Below are 21,845 nucleotides of genomic sequence, written 5' to 3' on the forward strand. Positions count from 1 at the left end.
ATGAGCAGGAAGTAGCAGCAGGAGGCACTGAGCCCCATGAGATCAGGGAGGGGCCTTGATTTTCCAAAATAGACCACCAGAAGCAGAAGCTAGACATGCTGTAGGAAAGCTTCGTCAGCTGCGCAGTGCTGCTATGGCCTGATCGTGTTTCCTGTCAATGGGATAGAAGAAACAAATTGAACTGCACAGACCAATGGCTTAGATCATGTGAATATCACAAGTATACCACATTACAAAATCCTTGCTCTTCTTACACAGGCATAGTCCTGGAACACCCTCTGAAGAATTTTTGCTTTAGTATGGCTGCCTTCATGATGGGAGGATTTTGTTTACAGGTAATTAGTAATCAAAGCAAGCATGGGTTCACCCCCACCTAACCCATGGCCACAGACTTGCTGCTCCAAGTGTGGTCTGTAGACTACCAGCCACAGTATCCCCTGAGAGGTTATAAGAAATGCAGAGCCTAAAAGTATGCCTTTATGACAAATGGACAGAATCCGAAGTTTTATGGCACATCTAGGTGAGCTGTATGTGCACTAAAGTTTGAGAAGCACTTGACAACATGGTACAACTCTTCTGAACATAACTCAATAGATGAGAGGAGGGTTGAATGCTTGATGTTCATTGCACAAACCAGTATCTTTCTTGAGAATCATCACTGAGAAACAACAGTGTGATCAAGGAAACCAGATCTTGGTTGTCATCCTTCCTGGGGTTTTGCATAATAATATACCAATTGGACAAAAATTTTGTTTCTAGTGTCTGAAGCAGCTTGGATTTTGGTGAACTGTAAGAGTATGCTGCATGGGCACAGCACAAGAAAAGGAAGCCACACAGCAATATCCCTTATGAATATAGATGCAAAATTCCTCAACAAAATGCTAGCAATCCAAATGTGACAAAAATACTATACAGCATGATCAAGAAATTCATCCCTGAAATTCAAGTGTGATTCAATATTTAAGAAGCAACTGATGTAAATCACTACATTAATAGAACAAAGGGGGGGAAAACACATGATCATCTCCATTGATGCATAAAAATATTTGACAAAATCTAACACCCTGCCCTGGTTAAAAAAAAAAAAAAAAAATCCCACTGAGAAAACTGGTAGTGGAAAGTAACTTTCTCAACAGGATAAAGAGCATTTACTGTAACTAACATCACACTCAATAGTGAAAGACTGCATGTTTTCCTCTTAATATAGAGTACAAGACAAGGATGCCCACTTTCACTCCTGCTACACAACATTGTACTAGAAGTTCTAATCAGAGCAGGTAGGCAATAAAAAGAGATAAAATGTGTCCAGATAGGAGAGGAAGAAGTAAAACTACTTCTATTCACAAGTGACATTACCCTATATTCAGAAAATCCCAAAGAACCCAAAGAAAAACTTCTAGAGCAACAAATGAAGTCAGCAAAGTTGTAGGACACAAGATCAACACCCAAAAATCGTTTGTGATTTCATACACCAACAACGAACAACCTGAAAAGATAATGAATAAAACAATTCCACTTACAACAGCACCCAAAAATATAAAATACATAGGCATAATTTAACGAAGGAGGTGGAAGAGCTGTGAGTTGAAAGCCGCTAAATATTACTGAAAGAAATGAAACAAGACCTAAATGAATAGAAAGCAAACACATTCCTGGACTGGTTATTGTTAAGATGGCAAACTATCCAAAGTGATTTACAGAGTCAATGCAATCCCTTTCAAAATTCCAATTTTTTTGCAGAAATGCAAAAGCCGGTCCTCAAATTTATGTGGAATCCCCAGGAGCCCAAAATAGCCAAAAAAAAAAAAAAGTAAAAATGCAGAACTTTGGAAGACTCACACTCCTCGATTTCAAAACCTACTGCATAGCAACAGTAATCAAGACAGTGTCATACAGGCATAAGGAAAAATACACTCTATGAAATAGAACTGGGAGTCCAGAAATAATCTCAGATATCTATGGGCAGTGGATTTTCAACAGGTGTGCCAAGATCATTTGATGGGAAAGAAAACAGTCTTTTCCACAAACTGTCCTGGGTCCACTGGGTATCCACAGGCAAAAGAATGAAGTTGGACACCTACATCATTTCGTATACAAAAATTAACCAAAATGGTCCAACGACCTAAATACAAAAGCAAAACCATAAACCTCTTAGAAGAAAGCATAGTAGTAAATTTTTACAACCTTGGATTTGGCAATGGATGAGAGAATTACTTTGTTTGCACACTGACTACAAAATTTTCCATCTATAAAATTTTACTGAGTCCCTTAAGAAACTTGAATTTGCTTAAGACAAAATTACTACAAAATAGCAAGTATATGTTGAGTGGTCCTATGTCCCACACAGGACGGTGTACTTCATCTCTATTATGTCATTGAAATTCAAAAACCCTGTACAAAGGGGGCAGTATTATTAACCCCATTTTAAAGGGGAGAAAAAAACCCAAGATTTTAGAGCTAAATTAGTCTGTACAGAGTTAAGCATTTACTATATGATGGTGCTAGAATTTGATTCTACCCTTCTCGGATACTTAGCAGTTTGCTTCTTCATAAGAAACCTGGCTTTTACTTAGTGTTAGCTGTCTGGGGATGCTTGGCTCTTAAGTCTTGGTGAGATCCATCAGGCATGACATCGGGTGTGGCAAGAGAAAGCACGCCATCATCCTCTGCCTGGAAACCAGAACAGGCAATATGGATTATTGTGGACTCTTTACATGGGACTTCAAGTGATGACATCAGTCAAGAAGGACTAGGGTATGTTATGAAATATCACACAACCCAGAGCTTGAGGCTACTGGGTCAAAGGGGAGGCTTTACCTGTTTTCCACTCAGATATTTGTTTAATTAAAAATAACTGTGAGTGGGGCGCCTGGGTGGCTCAGTGGGTTAAGCCGCTGCCTTCGGCTCGGGTCATGATCTCAGGGTCCTGGGATAGAGTCCCGCATCGGGCTCTCTGCTCAGCGGGGAGCCTGCTTCCTCCTCTCTCTCTCTGCCTGCCTCTCTGCCTACTGTGATCTCTCTATGTCAAATAAATAAATAAAATCTTTAAAAAAAAAAAAAATAATAACTGTGAGATTTAAGAATGTGTTCTTGGGTTTAAATATAAACTAAAATATAAGCTAATATTTAATGAGTGGTATGTTTGTTAGAGATGCCCCAGGCTCTCCTAGGTCCACCAGAAGGGGCTCAGGCCAATACAAGACCTCAAGAAAGGAGACAATTAGTGCATTTTTACTTGGCTTACTTCGGTTTCACAGTAGCCACACATATAGACCACCCCAAATTTAACTTCGACGGTTACACAAATAAAGAAATAGTAGAATTTAGGACTAGAAGAAATGTCAAGTGGCTCTATTTTTCTTTCTATCTTATTCTGGAACCAACATTTTGTTCCACAGGAAGTGAAAAGTATATATACTTGTACTTTTCTTCTGGAAAAAGTTCATCACTGACCTCTTCTTCTTGCTCTGCAAAGAATATTAGAAACCTAAGGAAACTCAAAAATTATACAGTTTGGTCTCATTTCTTCACAAAAAAGGAAACCAAAATGACGCCCAGGGAGTTTCAGTGAGTTGGACAAAGTCATAGTGCTGGAAGAACCTGGACCGGAACTAAGGTGCTCTGACCCCAGGAAACATTTCCCTACCCCGCTGAATATGTTTTTATCATATTTTTTTAATTTAATTATTTTTTTTTTTTAAGATTTTATTTATTTTATTTCAGAGAGCGAGAGCACGTGCATGAGAGGGAGGAAAGGAGAAGGAGGGAGAGAATTTCAAGCATGCTCTGTGCTGACTACAGAGCCTGATACAAGGCTCAATTTCACCACCCTGAGATGAAGACCTGAGCTGAAACCAGGAGTCAGATGCTTAACCAACTGAGCCACCCTGGTGTCCCCCAAATTCTTTTAAATCAGGAGAATTTCTTGGTTCAACCGTTTGAATCATGGATTTATTTTTCACATATTTATTCTATGTATAAAAGTTTTAAAAATCATCTTTCAAATTTGTAGAATTTCTACTTGGGTCTTTTTTTATTTCAGCTATTCTTCTACTGACCATCCAATTAACCCATCATCAGACATTGATTAATCAATTAATCTTTATCTTAAAGTATTTTTCTGTTTTCACAATTTCCTTGGAGGATGATTTCCCCCCACATACACCCTGTCATGCTCAGTGGTTCTCCTTCTGAAGTTCGTCTGTCTGGAATGGTCGTTCTTATGCTTCTCTTCCTACTGAGGATTCCCTCCACGTCTGTCTGTGGATGAGGCTTACTTTCACTGCACTTCGCTCTTGGTGATTATAAGGTAGGGTTTTCTGCTGTGGGCAGGTCTCCATTCTTTTTCAGTTTCTTTTTTTTTTTTTTTTTTAAGATTTTATTTATTTAGGGGCACCTGGGTGGCTCAGTGGGTTAAAGCCTCTGCCTTCGGCTCAGGTCATGATCCCAGGGTCCTGGGATCGAGCCCCGCATCGGGCTCTGCTCTGCAGGGAGCCTGCTTCCCCCTCTCTCTCTCTCTCTCTCTGCCTGCCTCTCTGCGTACTTGTGATCTCTGTCTGTCAAATAAATAAATAAAATCTTTAAAAATAAAAAAAAAAAGATTTTATTTATTTATTTGACAGAGATCACAAGCAGGCAGAGAGGCAGGCAGAGAGAGGAAGGGAAGCAGGTTCCCCACTGAGCAGAGAGCCCAATGCGGCAGATCCCAGGACCCTGGGATCATGACCTGAGCCAAAGGCAGAGGCTTTAACCCACTGAGCCACCCAGGTGCCCCTCTTTTTCAGGTTTAATAGCCTCTGGGGGCACCTCCTTCTCTCTTAGCACCCAGTGCTCACTCTCACTATCTGAGTCAGGATGCCAGAGTCATTGCTTCTGGAAGTAGGAGTTGGGGGAAGGGGCTGCCTTGCCTTCCAAAGGCAGCTCTCAAGCTATGTCCCCAAAGAGAGCCCAGGAGTCCTATCTGTGCCTGAGTTTTTATAGAAGACTGGCACAGGACTCCCACCCTTCGGTACATCTGCGGCCTTTCACCAGAATATCCTCTGGGTGGCTTTTCTGCTGTTTCGTCTTGCCCTCCATCTTCAAGAACAGCCCTCCATCCTTACTGACTAATGGAACGCTATCTTCTTTTTTGTGTGCTGTTACGGATTTACAGCTTCAAGAAAGTTTCACGAAGGAGTTCAGTCTACCCCGTTTCCATGCCCTTCATTTGTTCTTCTTTTTAAAAGCCTCTCTGAGGAGGCTCATGTTTCTTTCATAGGTCCACATCCATCTGGCGGATTTGATATGTTTGAGTGGTTTTAATACGTTTGAATAGTACGTTTGACTGGTTTTCCACACAGGGGTTGGGCCGCAGAGTCTGTCACAGCTACCCATGCCCATAGAGACAAAAGAGATCCTTGTGACCAGCCAAAGGTGTTTTCCTCCACGGGCTGGTAGGTAAACGGAGCCTGTTGTTTCTTGCCCACAACAGCCTCACACTCACTTCCCTGGGAGCGCAGGATACCAAGGTGCTGTGTTCTGCTGCTGCGAAAAGCCCTCAGAGTGGAAACACTGGCTGTTTTGATACCAACACCATAAAGAATCAATGCACTGCCGCGGAGTAGAGAGGGACACAGGCGTCCTTTTGTTCAGCAGCAATTAGTACATTCCGGGAGAGCCAGTTCTGGGCAGGGGTCAGAGGGAGTCGCCACAAAATGGCCTTTGTCCCAACTCCCCATAAAAAATTCCAGCCAGTGGGAGGGGACGCAGGCACAGTCCAGAGAGTCGATTGTAGATGTCCCAGATCTTGGCTTTTCTAGTGAAACTATTCTGGGAATTCATGGAGCGTGGTCTATCCAAGGAGGAGGAAAGCAAACACCCTCTCAAGAAAAGGTGCCACTTTCAGAAGAGTTGACTTTATGATCAAGGACTTACGAGCACTCCGTCTCTAGAAAGCTGGGAGGGTTATCTCATTAAGAGCATATACATGCAGCCACCCAAAGACATCTTTCCCCTCTTCCCTCCGCCCCATGCCCACCTCCAGTTCCCTCGTGCACACATAGAAATAAGTGTTGGACCATTTTGATTCACCACTAGGTAATCCTAAAACTGTGTTACACACGGTTCTAATTACAGACATACCCGGCACAGCTTGCTCTCGGGGTAGGTATTATGATCCCCAAGAGAAACCTGAAGATCCAAGAGGTTAAGTAGCTAGATGAGGTTTAACTACAAGGCCAGATTCATCTACCTACAGTCCTGGATACCAGATCTAGAACACCATGCTGCTGACAGGAAATACTGGCACAGCAGTGTGTCACCTGTCTCCAAATTTGCCCTCTTTAATTACCCATCAGCTACAAGATGAACGCATCCCTGTGCTTTACTTTCCTCAACTGTACGGTGGGCTGCTGATCGTGTTGCAATCATAGAACTTCTGTAGCACTAAATGATGGGAAATGTGGCATACATAGCATAGTACCTGGTACGTAGTAATCAGTAAATGGACGTATTTCAATTACGTCAAGGGCCACAGAGTAAGAACCTATCCCGGATCAGGGAGATATGCTTTGAAAGATTCTTCCAGCTTGGAAGGATTTGCACTGAGGCATACATTTTTAGTCTCATTTGGTACTTATCTCAAGCATTCAGAAGGTGGCTGGCTAGATTAATGGTATTGTTTGGCCACTCAGGCATTCACCAAGCTCAGATGTCTTAAATGCTGACCACCTCTGGAGAGAATAGAGAAGATGAATGGGGGACAGCCTACTGTTTTCACATCTACCCTAGCTAGGACACCCTAGCTTTCTTTTTTCCCAAGAAGGTAGGATTTGTTCCATCAGCTCTAGGGAGACAGTTGGCTAATGAGAATCCTGAATGGAAGTCATGGGATCTAGACCTGAGATTTCCTCGTGCACCTGCTGGTGGGGCCCAGTGGGTGACAGGGCCTTAATTTCTTCATCGTCACAAAGAAGAAAAAACTAATTCATGTCTGAGTTTTATTTATCACTGTAAAAATACATAATTCTGTAGGTTTATTTCTTTGTGAAAATTAACCCTGGTTGGTCTCAAGGTCAGACTCTAGCCAACCACCACAAAGATGGGCAAGTCTAAATCTTTGAATGAAACACAGTAATTTCAATCGTAGTGAACCAACTCTGAGCGGTCAGACTTGAAACAGCAGGAGCAAACCTTTTGCAAAATATCATAAGACATACTTGGGCCCTAACTAGGTGGTGAATTCACCTTCCTGCCTTGTACAGGACATTTTTTGAATGTTCCTCCTCTAATGATTCATTTCCACTGGACTTTGGCATATAATTTAATTTTTATGAAGTCTGGATTTTTTATTGTTGGAAGGGTGGGAACGGCATGTGGGTTTAATGCCTGCACTAGAAATCATTTCGCTGGCCTGTCCCAGCCTACCTGAAATGATTCAAAATGTTGTCATCTTCATAATAGCTGTCTTTCACTGGTCATTGTGTCCCAGGGGTTTATGATAGCCTCCCATGATACCCAACTCTGCAAGGGAGACAATTTCAATTAAAGAATTGTTTTCCCACCCTCCTGGAGAGCTTTCACCACAATGAAACATATTAATATTGTTGAAGTTTAATTGAGTTTGATAGATATATGGACAATCAATATAAATACAGTTGGTTCTCATTATTCACGGTAGTTGTCGTCTATAAAGTCACTGAGAAACCTGAATCAGTAAATATGACCCATTGCTCCTTGGGGAAATACAAGACTGGGTTCTTGCGAGTCTCTGATCATAACATTTTCATCAGACGATCAAGACATAGCCCTGTTTTATGTGTGTTCCCGTTTAAAGCCAGTTTATTTAATATATATTGTTGAGGGCTCCTGGGTGGCTCAGTGGGTTAAAGCCTCTGCCTTCGGCTCAGGTCATGATCCCAGGGTCCTGGTATCGAGCCCCACATTGGGCTCTCTGCTCAGCAGGGAGCCTGCTTCCTCTCTCTCTCTGACTGCCTCTCTGCCTGCTTGTGATCTCTGTCTGTCAAATAAATAAAATCTTTTTAAAAAATTATAGATAGATAGATAGATAGTCAGACAGACAGACATAGATATAGTTGATTTGCTCATGTTGAATTCTCGGCCAGCAATGCTGTAACCTATGCCCCCACAGAGCTCACCCACACACCTACGTCCTCCAGAAGATACATTACAGCTTTCTTGCACTTGGGAACACCAAACAGCATTTTAGTGTTGCTCCTAGAAGCCACCTCAAACAGCAAAATCACCACCAACAGCAGCAACAACAAAAATGCGGAAAATGCGGCACTAACTATACCACGGGGAGGACACCAGCTTGCACTACAGAGATCCACAGCGAGAAGGCGGATGTGACCTTGGCTTCCTTTAAACACCACAGGTGTTTTTGCCACTTTGTGCAACTGCATGTCTGAGAAGGACCGGGACAGCGATGAGTATTGATGGGGGTGTTATAAATATATTTAAGGGTGGCTCAGTGGGTTAAGTCTCTGCCCTCAGCTCAGGTCATCATCTTGGGGTCCTGGGATCAAGCCCCGCATCAGGCTTTCTGCTTGGCAGGTAGCCTGCTTCCTCCTCTCTCTGCCTGCCTCTCTGCCTACTTGTGATCTCTCTCTCTGTCAAATAAATAAATAAAATCTTTAAATACATACATACATACATACATACATACATTTGAGCGGGCAGACATCCGTTCACAAATGGGGTGTCCACAAGTAATGAGGAGAAATTGCAGTTTAGAGCAGTAGGGTTGCAAATGAGGAACAGAATAATGTGCAGGTTTTAGAGTCTGATCACATATGTTTAAATCCTGGCTCCGCCATGATGTGGGCAAATTCTCCTTTATGTCTTAGCTTTGTCATCTGTCACATCCGACTAATAAAAACGCTGACTACCAATGAGTTAAAACATATTAAAGTTCTCAGATTCAGAACCAGTGTCTCGCATGTAAGAAGTGGTTGATAACTACTGGCTAACCCTTCTCACCCTTTGCCCCACTGTCCCACCTTCATGGAAGGAAGTGGAAAAAAGGAGATTCACCCCCAAACTGAGAGGACGCTATTCTGGGGTAGAAGCAATTCCACCAGCTTTCCATCTGAGAAGAAAAAAAAAATTGGATGAAACCTTGAAAACACTGCTAGTATTCATTAGGATAATAAATCCAGATATCTGAGAGTTTCTAGATGTTTCCGAGCATATTGCCTTTTCGCTTTTGCAATAACTTATTTCTACTGGATTTTAACATTGTTTTCTTGTTATGAAGCTTAACAGTCTTCCCTTAGGAGACTGGAATAAGGCTAATGTTTACATAGCATGTGGCAACACCCGTGTGACCCAGAGCCAGAAGATATGATTCACTGTGTCTTACATGGCTGCTTAATCTCTAGATAAATCCTAAATAACATGCCTGCCCTACAGTCTGGATTGTGGAGTCAGAGAGCTGCTGTCAGGTGGCAGCTCAACCACATCACAATTCTGTCTTGTTAGAGAGGAATAAATTTGTTTTAAGGTTGAATTTGCAAACTAAAATGTATGTAGGAAAAAACTGTCCCTGTGTGGGGTACGTGGGGACTATGGTTAATAATGCTGTATCTCGTCACAAGAAAAAGTTTGTCACTCCAAAATGTATGACAAGATAATACTTGAGGAAGATAAAATAAGAAAAATGATAAATAACATAATTAATAGACACTTTCAAGCACTAACGACTAAGTGTACCTAACTCCAGCAAAGGGGGTTATTGAAATTACCAAAATATTGAAGATGGTCATTATCATCATCCTTATTAACATCTGAGCTGTCCCTGAAGAGAGGAAAGGGCAAGCCTGCTTGAAGGATCACACAAGGGTGATGGTAGTGGTCAGCTCCATCACAGGAAAGCAAAAGAAGGACCACATACAACCAGAGTTTGCATTTTCATTGTTTGAAATGTTGTCATCATGACATCTGGGAAAAGAGAGCATGGAGATAGCAAATCGGGGAACCTGACATTTCAGTGCTGGTTTATTGGGGTGGTCCCTTGGACCCTTGCTGGGAAGGATTCTGCTAAAGAGCTCAGTGGGTAACAGTGCCAAAATTTATACAGTATACAAATATTACTCCATCTGAGTAATGCACTTGCTCATGGATTTCTCACAATGGGCACCTTTAATGTCGCCATTTTATTGACAAAGAAACTTACACATGATCTCATCGACTCAGGAGGCTGGTCGCTGAAAAGTGTCCTTGGGTATTGTCAAGGTGTCTCATTGGTCCGAATTCTCTAGCTGGGAGACAGTATATTTGAATATTGTAGCTCCTGGTCATAGCACTTAGTGGTCATGAAACTTTGGGCATTTTTTTAAACCTATGTTAAAACACTGAGTTAAACACATTTTAGCCTATGGTAAGATAATCCATGGTTCTATGTCCTAAGCCATGTAATAATGGTAAAAAAGAGCTTCATAATACAGGTTTGTTGCGATTGGACAGTTCATGGGAAGTGCTTAGCACCGTGCCTGTAAACAGTCAGTGCTTAATAAATGTTGGTTACTGTTTTTACCATTGGTGATGTCCCAAAGGGTACTGTAGGTCATGACTCCAATCCTGCATTCCTAGCCACACCCAAGGAGTCAGTATACAAAATCCCTTGATGGGAATATAATGCAAGCTCATCCAAAAGGGACAGAGCTGACTCTTTTCTGATAAACCTATTTTTAAAAGATTGTATTTATTTATTTGACAGAGAGACATCACAAGTAGGCAGAGAGGCAGGCAGAGAGAGAGGAGGGGATGCAGGCTCCCTGCCAAGCAGAAAGCTTGATGCGGGGCTCAATCCCAGGACCCTGAGATCATGACTTGAGCCTAAGGCAGAGGCTTAACCCACTGAACCACTCAGGCACCCATCTTTTCTGATAAATCTTGATTAGACTAATTAAATCTGCCCATCAGGTCATCTCTCTTTTTGAAAAATCGTCAAACTAATAATTCCACATGGAGGAAGCTCTGCTAGAGTAGTACACCTATCTTCCTTCCTTCCCTAATATTTATGGTTCCCAGAAAAGAAAGAATCTGATTGCCAATGGCATGAGTTCTCTATGCTTCTCACTGATGGAATTAATTTATGAAAAATCTGAAAATTTTAAAAAAAGGAAAGATCATCAAACTATACCAAACAGTACAAAAATTCTTTCCCAAATACTCTAGATATTACACCATACACATACCCATAATATGAATGTGCTTTTACTGCAGGAATGATCCTATTACCCAGTAGCGAACAGAAAATGCACACGAACAAAAAGAAATCAAAACCCATCCACAATACCCTCGCTGAGATAACCGCCATCAACATGTCTGCATATATCTTTCCAAAACTTTTCCATACATTCTACGTATAGGGGTATTTTTCACAACAATGTGATCATATGGGTTTTTTAGCTTGCATTTTTTTAGCTTGCATCTTTAGCTTGCATTTTACTTCATGCATTTCATCTTTTTGTGTCAATTGCTCAATCTTGCCATTTTGGGGCCCTGGTGGCCTACCAGCAACTGTCCTAACTATTTGTCAATTTTTCTCTGGCCCAAGGAGATCAGCACCATTATAATTACTTTACAAATGGAAAAATTAATGTTTTGAGAACTTTGAGTAAACTTGCCAAAGTCCACATACCCAGCAAGCGTCTGGCCAGTCCTCAATTCATCACAGACATCAAGGCCTATTCTCTAAACCAAATGTTCTTCCAGCATGTGCTGTAGCTACACGTATCCACTGAGGGTGAACCATACTTCGATTGCACAATCCCCCATTAGTGTGCATTCAGAATGTTGTCAGTTTTTTCACTATTATAAACACTCTGGTATCAAATGTCCTTATATATTCTTTGCCTGGTTCCTTTCTTTTCTTTTTAATTTGGATTTACTTCTTTATTGGGGGAAAGGGGGCAGAGAGAGGGAGAGAATCCCAAGCAGACTCCATCCTGAGCAGGGTCTCCATTCCATAACCCTAAGATCATGATCTGAAAACAAGAGTTGGACGCTCAACCAACTGAGCCACCCAGGTGCCCCCTTGTTATTTTCTTAGGGAAAAAAAAAAAAATCTTACAACTAGAATTGCCAGCTTAAAAGACTTGCGAATTTTAAAGCTCTTGAAAAATAATGCTAGGTTGGCCTCCAAAAGTGTTGTAGTATTTAAAACCAAAACCCCACAAACAATACACAGGAGTGTTCCTTTCTCTCTCCCACATTGCATATTCCTTTAATCAACAAATACTTCTGCAGCACTTCCTAGATGCAAGGCTTTGATTAAGCATTGCATATTTATACTCACTGGATTATAATATTATAATGAGTAAAAGTATATATTTGTTTAGTGTTGACGGTCACAACAGTCCAGGAGAAAGGCAGATAGATTCTGCAGAGGAGGAGACAGACACTCAGTGAGTTTCAGGAGACCATCCAAAGTCATGCAGCTGGTGAGGGACAGATCTAGGATCAGAGCCAAGCCCATCAGACTCTAAAAGCCATGTTCTTGCCTTTCTGCCACTCTGCCAACCCCAGACACCCAGGATCATCTGAGGGTTTGTGCAATTTCCTGTCCCTTCCCCACAAGCTGCATATTTTGAGCCAAGGCCATTAAAGGGAAATGAGCAGAAAAGCTGACTAGAGAGAAAGTTGCAAATGGCGTGATAGTTCCTGAGCTTTGAGGCTGACCCACATGTTGTGGATATGCTGATTCTGTCTGGGGAAACCCAGCAGCAGATTCACGTCAATGTGATGGCAGTACATCCCAGTTGCAGAGAATATTGAAACTGGAAGAAACTCTAGAAATCCTCTGGACTAAATCTGACTCTGAGGCAATGGTTGCCTTGTCCAATGTTAGGTTGCTGGGTGTTAGCAGCATGGGGATTAGAACCCAGGGCTCTGTAACCAGCAAGTCTGCTTTCTTTCCATAAATCTGTTCCGAACAAGTCCAGATGGTTCTCAATCCTTTCCCCTGGTATCCAGAGCCTCATCTCATCCCAGCCAGCCACCAATACCAAAGGAAAGGTGCTGTTCCTGTGAAGCATCTGGACTTTTACCTCCATTTCTCACCTTTACAATCCTGCTTATAAAATGTTTAATTTGGGGTGCCTGGGTAGCTCAGTGGGTTAAAGCCTCTGCCTTCGGCTCAGGTCATGATCACAGGGTCCTGGGGTCGAGACCCCCATCTGGATCTCTGCTCAGCAGGAAGCCTGCTTCCTTTTCCTTCTGTCTCTCTCTCTGCCTGCCTCTCTGCCTACCTGTGATCTCTGTCTGTCAAATAAATAAATAAAATATTTTTTAAAAAGTTTAATTTTCCTACATGAAAAACCACCAAAAAAACACAAAACATCAAACTGGCACCCAAAAAATATTCACAAGTCTTATGGAAACATATATACAAATATTAATAAACAGGTCTTATGAATCAGCATCCACAATGGCAAAAGACAAACAAATCCCACAGAAAAAATGTGAATGAGATGAATAAGCATTTTGGACCAAAAAAAAAAAAAAAAAAAAAAAAAAACCTCACAAATAACCAATCCACCAAAAAAAAAAAAAAAAATTCATAATTTGTTTTGAAGATTTTATTTATCTATTATTTGAGAGCGAGAGAGAGAGAGCACGAGAGGAGAGAGGTCAATGGGAGACGCCTCCCTGTCAAGCAAGGAGCCCGATGTGGGACTCGATCCTGGGACTCCAGGATCATGACTTGAGCGGAAGGCGGTTACTTTACCAACTGAGCCACTCAGGCACTCCAGATCTCACTCATAATTAAAGCTAAATCAGAGTAACAACAATTATTCAATAACAAAATGCAAAAAGCATAAAAAATAACAAATTAGCTAAATACTAAATAACTAATTAACTAAAATTAGGGACTATTTCAAAAACATTCATCCATCCTTGGCTTGTCCTTGCTTCCTTTCCCCGTCATTCCAGGAACATGGAATGAAATACCTTCCACTATTTGCCTTATTAATAGGACATTTTAATCTCCCCTGTCTTAATTCCAGTCAAATGAATATAATATTTCATTTTTCTCTTGAGATACAAGATGAAATCCAGTTCTTCTAGGGAAAAAATATTTCTTAGACACAGCCTGCCTAGTCACAGACTAGGAGATGGTATGTGTAAAATATATCCAACAAATGATTCATACCAAGATATATAAAGGACTCTCACAACAAACAACCCAATAAAAATGGGCAAAATACCCAGGCAAACACTTAACCAAAGAAGATGCATGGTGAATAAATGCATGAGAAGACGTTGGACATCATTAGCCATGAGGGAAAACTATGCTGCGATGTCACTACCTGTTCAATACAATACCTGCAATTCAAAAGACTGACTATACCAAGTGTTGGTGAGGATATAGAGGAACTGGACCTCTCATACATTGTCAGTAGGAATGCTAAATTGTCCCACTACTTTGGAAAATAGTTTGGCTATTTCTTTTTTCTTTTTTTTTTTTTTCAGTGTTCCAAGATTCTAAGATTCATTGTTTATGCACCACACCCAGTTTGGCTGTTTCTTACAAAATTAAATACTTATTAAGAGGATAAAAAGACAAGCTAGAGGGATGCCTGGGTGGCTCATTCAGTTAAGTGTCTGCCTTCTGCTCAAGTCATGATCCCAGAGTCCTGGGATCAATTCCCATATCAGGCTCCCTGCTCCCTCTCCCTCTGCTGCTTGCTCTCTCTCTCTCTGTGTCAAATAAATAAATAAAATTTTTAAAGAAAAACAAAAGACAAGCTAGGGCACCTGGGTGGATCTATCTTCATCCGAGGTCATGGTCTCAGGGTCCTGAGATCGAGCCCTGCATCAGGCTCTCTGCTCAGCAGGGAACCTGCTTCCCCTTCTCCGTCTGCCTTCCTCTCTGCCTACTTGTGATCTCTCTCTGTGTGTCAAATAAATAAATAAATAAATCTTTAAAAAGACAAGCTAGAGACTGGGAAAATTTTCACAAACCAGGCATCTGACAAAGGACTGCTATCAAGAATATATGATTTTTAAAAATCTTTCAAAATTCAAAATTAAGAAGACAATCCATTTCGAAAATGGGAAAAAGACATGAACAGACTTTTTTTTCACTGAAGGGGACACACAAATAGCAAATAGCAAAAGAAAGATGCTCAAAAGCAGCAACCATCAGAAAAAATGCAAATTAAAACAATGAAATACTACCACACATGGATCAGAAGAGCAAAAATAAAAAATAATTCCCCCAAAGCTGGTAATAATGTGGAGAAAATGGGTTACTTACACATTGCTAGGAGGATAGAAAATGGTACAGCTCTTTTGGAAACAATGTGGCACTTTCTTATAAAACTAGACATACAACTGCAGGACAACCCAATCATTGCCCTCTTGGGTATATACAAAAGTCTTTATCAAAATGTTTGTAATAGCTTAATGCATATCAGGCTAAAACTGGAAACAACAAAAATGTCCCTCAAAAGATGAACAGTTAAATAAACAGCATATATCCATACCACGGAATACTATGCAGCAATAAAAAGTAATGCACATCTTGGGTGAATCTCAAGGAAATTGTACTGATCGAAAAAAGTCAATCTTAAAATCTACATACTGTATAATTCCAGTTATACAACATCCTTGGAGTAACAAAATTACAGAGATAGAGAACAGATTAGTGGTTGCCAGGAAATGAGGACAGGGATTGGATGGAGAAGAAAGGAGGTAAGTGGAAATAAATGGGACCACAGGGATCTTTGTTGGGGTGGAACTAGTTTGTATCCTGACTGAGGTGGTGGATGCATGAACATACACATGGGGTAAGGTTGCACAGAACTATATGCACACATAGGCAAATGAACACAATCACAACTGAACAAGATCAGTGAATTACAGCAGGTAAATATCCTAGTTGTGATATGTGCTAGAATTTTGTTATGGTGATGGTGGTGGTTTGGTTTGGTTTGGTTTTGTCTCACTTTTTTTGTGCTACAGTTTTGCAAAATGTCACCATTGAAGGAAATTGAGTAAAGACATTATTTTTTTTTAAAGATTTTATTTATTTATTTGACACAGAGAGAGATCACAAGGAGGCAGAGAGCAGGCAGAGAGAGGGGGGGAAGCAGGCTCCCCTCTGAGCAGAGAGCCGGATGCAGGGCTCGATCCCAGGACTCTGAGACCATGACCTGAGCCAAAGACAGAGGCTTAACCCACTGAGCCACCCAGGCGCCCCAAGATATTACGTCTTACAACTGCATTTGAATCTACAGTTTTCTCAAAATTAAAAGGTTAACTTGCTTAACAAATTTAAATATATACTTAACCATATGATCCAACCATTCTATTTCTAGGTATTTATCCTGGAGCGATGGAAGCATATGTCTACATAAAAACCTGTACTTAAATTTTTGTAACAGCTTTATTTCTAAAAACCCCAAATGGAAAACGACCAGATGTTCATCAACAAGTGAATGGATAAAAAAATCATAGTATATCAATGCAATGGGATACTATTCAGCAATAAAAAGGAACAAACCATTGCCACATGAAACAACACGGATGAATCTGAAAGTAATTATGCCAGACAGAAACAAGACTACAGACTATACTGTATAGTTCCCTCGGTTTAAAAAAAAAAAAAAAAAAAATCCAGTGGCGCCTGGGTGGCTCAGTGGGTTAAGCCTCTGCCTTCGGCTCAGGTCATGATCTCAGGGTCCTGGGATCGAGCCCCGCATCAGGCTCTCTGCTCAGCAGGGAGCCTGCTTCCCTTCCTCTCTCTCTGCCTGCCTCTCTGCCTACTTGTGATCTCTGTCTGTCAAATAAATAAATAAAATCTTTTTTTAAAATTCCAGCATACACAAATAAACGTATAATAACAAAAAACGGGAGCGAGGGTAGGGGCAGGGGGAAGCGAAAAGGAAGGATGACAAAAGAGGAACAAGGAAACTTTGGTAAGTAATGAGTACATTCATTATCTCGATTGTAGTGCTTATCTCATGGATACATGTGTGTATTTGTTTATATATGTAAAAAGTCAGATTGTTCATTCTGTGTCCATTATGCCTCCCTAAAGCTGGTAATACCGCAATCCACATCACATTACCTTATTCTTTCTAGAATCTCCTGCCCTAATTCTTGGGGAGTCCACATTTTTGCAGCTGTTTGTGTTTATTTGTTCAATAGTCACCACGTGAATTTTCTTCATATTCCTATATCTTCCTGTCAGATTCTCTTTCTTGGAAATTTGAACAACAACAATTAAAAAAATAAGAAATAATAGTGAGATCATCCTAACAAACTCAAGGGAGAGCAGAAGCTACAACCATCCATCAAGTAGTAGGGAACTCAAATTCAGGGCATTCTAATCATCTGCACAAGATGTGGCTATTTCTACCACACCTCATGCCATCTACCCTCTTACTCAGATGCTAGGAACAGGGGGAAATATTTTCCCTTTGTCCCCACACTTCACCTTAGCCCAAGATCAATAAACTATTGAAACCTCCAGCCTAGAATTAGATTATCCCCATGAGAGGAGGGATTGACATTCTGATCGGTCAGAGTCTGAGAGTCACCGGGTCAGGTTTGACGAGGGAATAGGATCACTTCATAAAGGGTGGGGGGAATTCATGCACAGACTCTCACCTTTCCTAATCCTCTGCATCCCAGGCTGGATGAGTCAGTGCAGTCTTATCGGCTCTGCACTCGCCACCCTAGAATCCAGAGGGCAAGAGTCAAAGAGCACTCCTGGCCAAGAATACATTCACCCATCCAGTTTTCCTAGGGAGTTCTGCCTTGGGAGTGGGGGTATCTGGAATGTTCTTGCGTGTTTCTCTCCATCTCAGAGGGGACAAGGATATGCATCAGAATTCAAGCACCAAAGCCAGTCTGCAAATTCCTAACTGTACATCTCCATCCCCTACCACAGCCTTTGTCCCCAAGTCTTGATACCTTACAGCTCATGTACTCCTTCCCTTATGGGAGAGGTGTGTAGAATTGTAAGTAACATTAATTTTATGACAAAAATAGACTCCAGAGTACCTCAAGTGGGGTTAGTTTGTCAAAAATTGCTGGTTGACCACATAAACATCCATTTTCCATTCCCTCCTTCGTAATAGAATGCCAACTTTTAGTTGGGAACATTGCTGACTGTCCCCCTAAAAAAGACTACTTCTAGCGACCTATAAAGGTGGTAGGTGTGGCCAAGAGACTAATACTTGAGCAGGAATGCTGTCCTGGCAAGAAGGCTGCTCAAAGAGCTGCCTGAGATGAGAGGGGCTTATCTTTCCTCCCTTCCGTCACCTGGAATGCAGGTGTCTTGGCTGAAACTCTCTTAGTCATCAAGGACAAGATAATAAGGAAGCCACAGCCAAGGATGGTGGAGCAGAAGGCAAAAGTCTGGGCTCCTAGTGCGGGTGAGCCGTCCTACAAGCCCAGGATTGCCCACTTCTGGACATTTTTTATGTGTAAGAGAAATAAACTATCTTATGTGAACCACTAATATTTTGAGGTTTCTGTCGTCTTAACTAATGCAATTACTTCTTGCTCTTTGTTTCCCTAACGCTTTGGGAGTTGTCTCTCTAGGGTCACATTTCTCCACTAGACTGTGAATTTTCATAGTCTTTAGATGCCTAGTACCCTCCTGCCTAGCACACGGTAGGTACCTGTTGAATATTTTTCAATATTTGAAAGCACAAATTTCCAAGGTAAATTTCAAAAAACTGTTTGCTGTTGGAATGCCCTATCCTATTCACCCCCAGGGTAACTCTTCCTCCTCTACAGATGACTCATGATGTCCGGCCCCAGGGCTTCCCTTGCTGGCAAACCAAACCAGCCGGGGGCCAGAAATATGGTGTAAAAAAGCCATTGTTGGCCCTCCTCCCCCGCACCCGGGATCTTCCCCCTCACTCACAGACGACAAACTGAGGCTTTGTTTAGGAAAAGTGCAGTGTTACATTTCTGACCTCGCAGACCCCAAAACTCCAGGAATGGAGGCAAAAAAAAGAAAAAGTCCTCATTTTACCATTACTCCTTGCATATCCAAGCCAACCTTTATTTAAAACATCCAAACATTACTGTTTTAGTATGTTTTTCTCTCTCTCTCAGATTTCTACCCAAGTCATTGAACCTTCCATCTACCCTTTGACCAGAGGCAAGGCCAACCTCGCCACCTCTTTATTTACTACTCACCTTTTTTTCTGTACATCGATTAATTTTATATAAGATTTTATGGACACCCAATAAATGCTGAGCACTATGTAAGGTGCTGGGACGGTGAAGATAAAAATGTGATTACAGGTTGGGTTTCTCCATTAGGTGTAAACAAATGAAATGTAGTTTGGCAGCTGTTCTGGTGGAGAAATGTACCGAACACAGTGGTGGCCTTGACCAAGGACCACCTAAGTTTCTCTAAGACAATTGGGAGAGGTGTCATGAGACAGTAGTGACTGGGCAGACCCTTGAAGGACAAGCAGTACTCATGCACAAGAAGAGGAGAGAGGGCAATATTTTTGTGCAAATATGAGTCAAGTGAGAAATATCCTAGGAAGCCTGGGGCCCGTGATAAATGAGGTAGATCGTACCATGGCAGGTGATTAGACAAAAGCCTGCACTGATGGGTAAGGGCAGGCTAAGCAGGACCCTGAAAGCACTGTCTCCCAGTTTGTACCACCACCTGTAGACAGTGGAAATAAATGGAAGGGATTTGTGCAGTAAAGTCATGCCCATAATCAGCCTTACTTTAGACAGGTCAGTCTGGAAGGGGTGCAGAGGAGGAACAGGGATATGGCCAGAGTAGGCTGCCACTGCGAAAGCACAGCATTCGTTGGGAAATCAGAGTTGGGTTTGGGGATGCTGCTGCTGCTTGCCTGAGCTAGTCTCCGCAGCACGGTGGAAGATACCCGCATGGAGCGAAATACTCTTTGCCCTAGCATCCCTTCTGCCTGAGAGAGAAGCGTGGTCGCACACGTCTGTCACCGCGCTGCCCAGGAGCAAGTGTGGGGAAGGCGCAGCACGCCGCCCCCGGAGAAGAGAAGGAGCCGTTGGCCTTGGGGTCGGGAAACGCTCTCGGGAAGCAGGATAGCCTGCCGTGGCACGAACAGCAGGCCGGTGGCAAGACAAGTGTCACCCGCTCCCTGTGCGGAGAGACGAAGCCTGGCTGCTAAGGAGACATGAAGGGATGACTAGGGCAGGGACGCATGCTCCACTCTGAGGAAGGAGTCTGGGCAGAAGGCAGGCCTGTCCTGTGCCTCTGGTCCCAAGTGCACAGCATCTCCTTGGACAACTGTAGGGCAGACTTGGGTTTGCTACCAGGCACCATACCCTGAACTCGCAGAAACAGCTCCCTCGAGAAACGGGCAGTCAGATGCCATCTTCCTCCAAGATGTGACAGCGTTTTCGGTGGCAGGGGCTGTGCCGGGAAAGGAGTGGCGACAATGAGAGAGGGGAGTGGGTGGGCTTTGGGAGAAAAGTAGATTTGATAGATGTTAAGGTCTTGGAGACAATGGGACTTGGTGCCCACTAAGTGTGGGGTGTGAAAGTTCTGACTTTATGACAGCATGCATGGCTGATAAATTGGAGATGGGAAACACCCCATTATTTCCCCTTCTCTTTGATATTTCTTCATCTAAGAGAAGAGGTGATGGGTAGAGGTAGGGTGCTCCCCAGGCACAGGCACCACTGAGCAGAGGTTGAACACAGGGCAGATGCAGGTGTTTTATCTACACAGACCCTCCCAATTTTGCCCTAACCCACATGTATCTCCACCTGCTTTGACTTTGGTCTTATTGCCCATGCCCTCCTAATCCCTCATTTCTAGTAGCTCTCATCTTCAGAGAACACATAGTAGATGATGCCCTGGCTCCATCACCTAAGCACCTGGGAAGCAGGACGACTGGCTCTTCACTTCTTTACTGGCAGATGGCCTGACACATGGTGGCCAGCACTCTTTGAATACCAGAGAAGGCCATAGCTGGCTTGAAAACCTGCACAAGAGAAAAAGATGTGAGATATGTATCACACTGAGGAGCTGGAGGAAGGCCATCAGGGTTGGCCAGAGACAAACTGGGGGTGGGGGGAATATGTGCCATTTGGGCAACCATGGGCCTTGGGAATTATGGATTGGGGAATGGGCCACAAAAGAGTTACCTGAGCCAGACCCATGCTTCAGTTAGACCAGTCTCTTCACAGTCTTCTCTCACAGGTCCTCCTACTGAGAGGACATTGTTGTACTCCTTGGGGAAGAAAAGAGAATGGGGGGACATGATGAGTCCCTCTTGGGCATCAAAAACAGAAAGGACACAATTTCATACTAATACAACTTGGACATTACATGATGACATGATAGGGGGTCCAGGCATACAACATTTTAGGCATCTTTCAGCCTCTTCTATCCATCCATTTCTGGAAAGTTCCAGTTCAAGCATAATAACCGTGAAGAAGCCTGATCAGGAACCAATGGGACTCTCCAAATTCAGCAGACTGGTCTGATTACCCAGAGAGAAGCTGAATTAGAGTATAGGGGGCCGTTATGGGTAAAACACTGTCATGATTCCAAGAAAACTGTCATAGCAACTGTTGCCAAGGGTATCCTTTGGCTGCAGTGTCCTGGAGCTCCAACAAGAAGGAGTGGCTTAACTCTGTGACTCCAGTTCCTGACTCAGTCTTTGATTTCCCTTGGGCCTTCCCTTGGACTTAGGACTGGGCATCATACCCTTTACCTTGATGCCCCCAGGGTAGTAAGATGTGTTCACAGCATCCTGGAGTGTTGGGGCTGGAACTGACTTCATCATGATGTGATCAGTCCTTCTATTTTATGGAGGAGGAATCTATAGCCCAGAGAAGTGATGTGACTCATCCTATGAACTAAG

The 21,845-nt window shown here is 42.4% G+C and overlaps 1 long non-coding RNA gene across 1 annotated transcript; it reads right to left on the bottom strand.

Moving 5' to 3' along the window:
- Positions 1-2,530: 2,530 nt before the first annotated feature.
- Positions 2,531-21,543, bottom strand: LOC116578398. Its single transcript, XR_004280862.1, has 3 exons — positions 21,124-21,543; positions 20,854-20,960; positions 2,531-2,670 (listed from the first exon to the last, which is right to left on the bottom strand). It is a non-coding gene; the product is annotated as an uncharacterized LOC116578398 (long non-coding RNA).
- Between the last annotated feature and the right edge of the window lie 302 nt (positions 21,544-21,845).

The sequence above is a fragment of the Mustela erminea genome, chromosome 18 (genome assembly GCF_009829155.1).
Source record: "Mustela erminea isolate mMusErm1 chromosome 18, mMusErm1.Pri, whole genome shotgun sequence".
In the NCBI taxonomy this organism is placed as follows: Eukaryota; Metazoa; Chordata; class Mammalia; order Carnivora; family Mustelidae; genus Mustela; species Mustela erminea.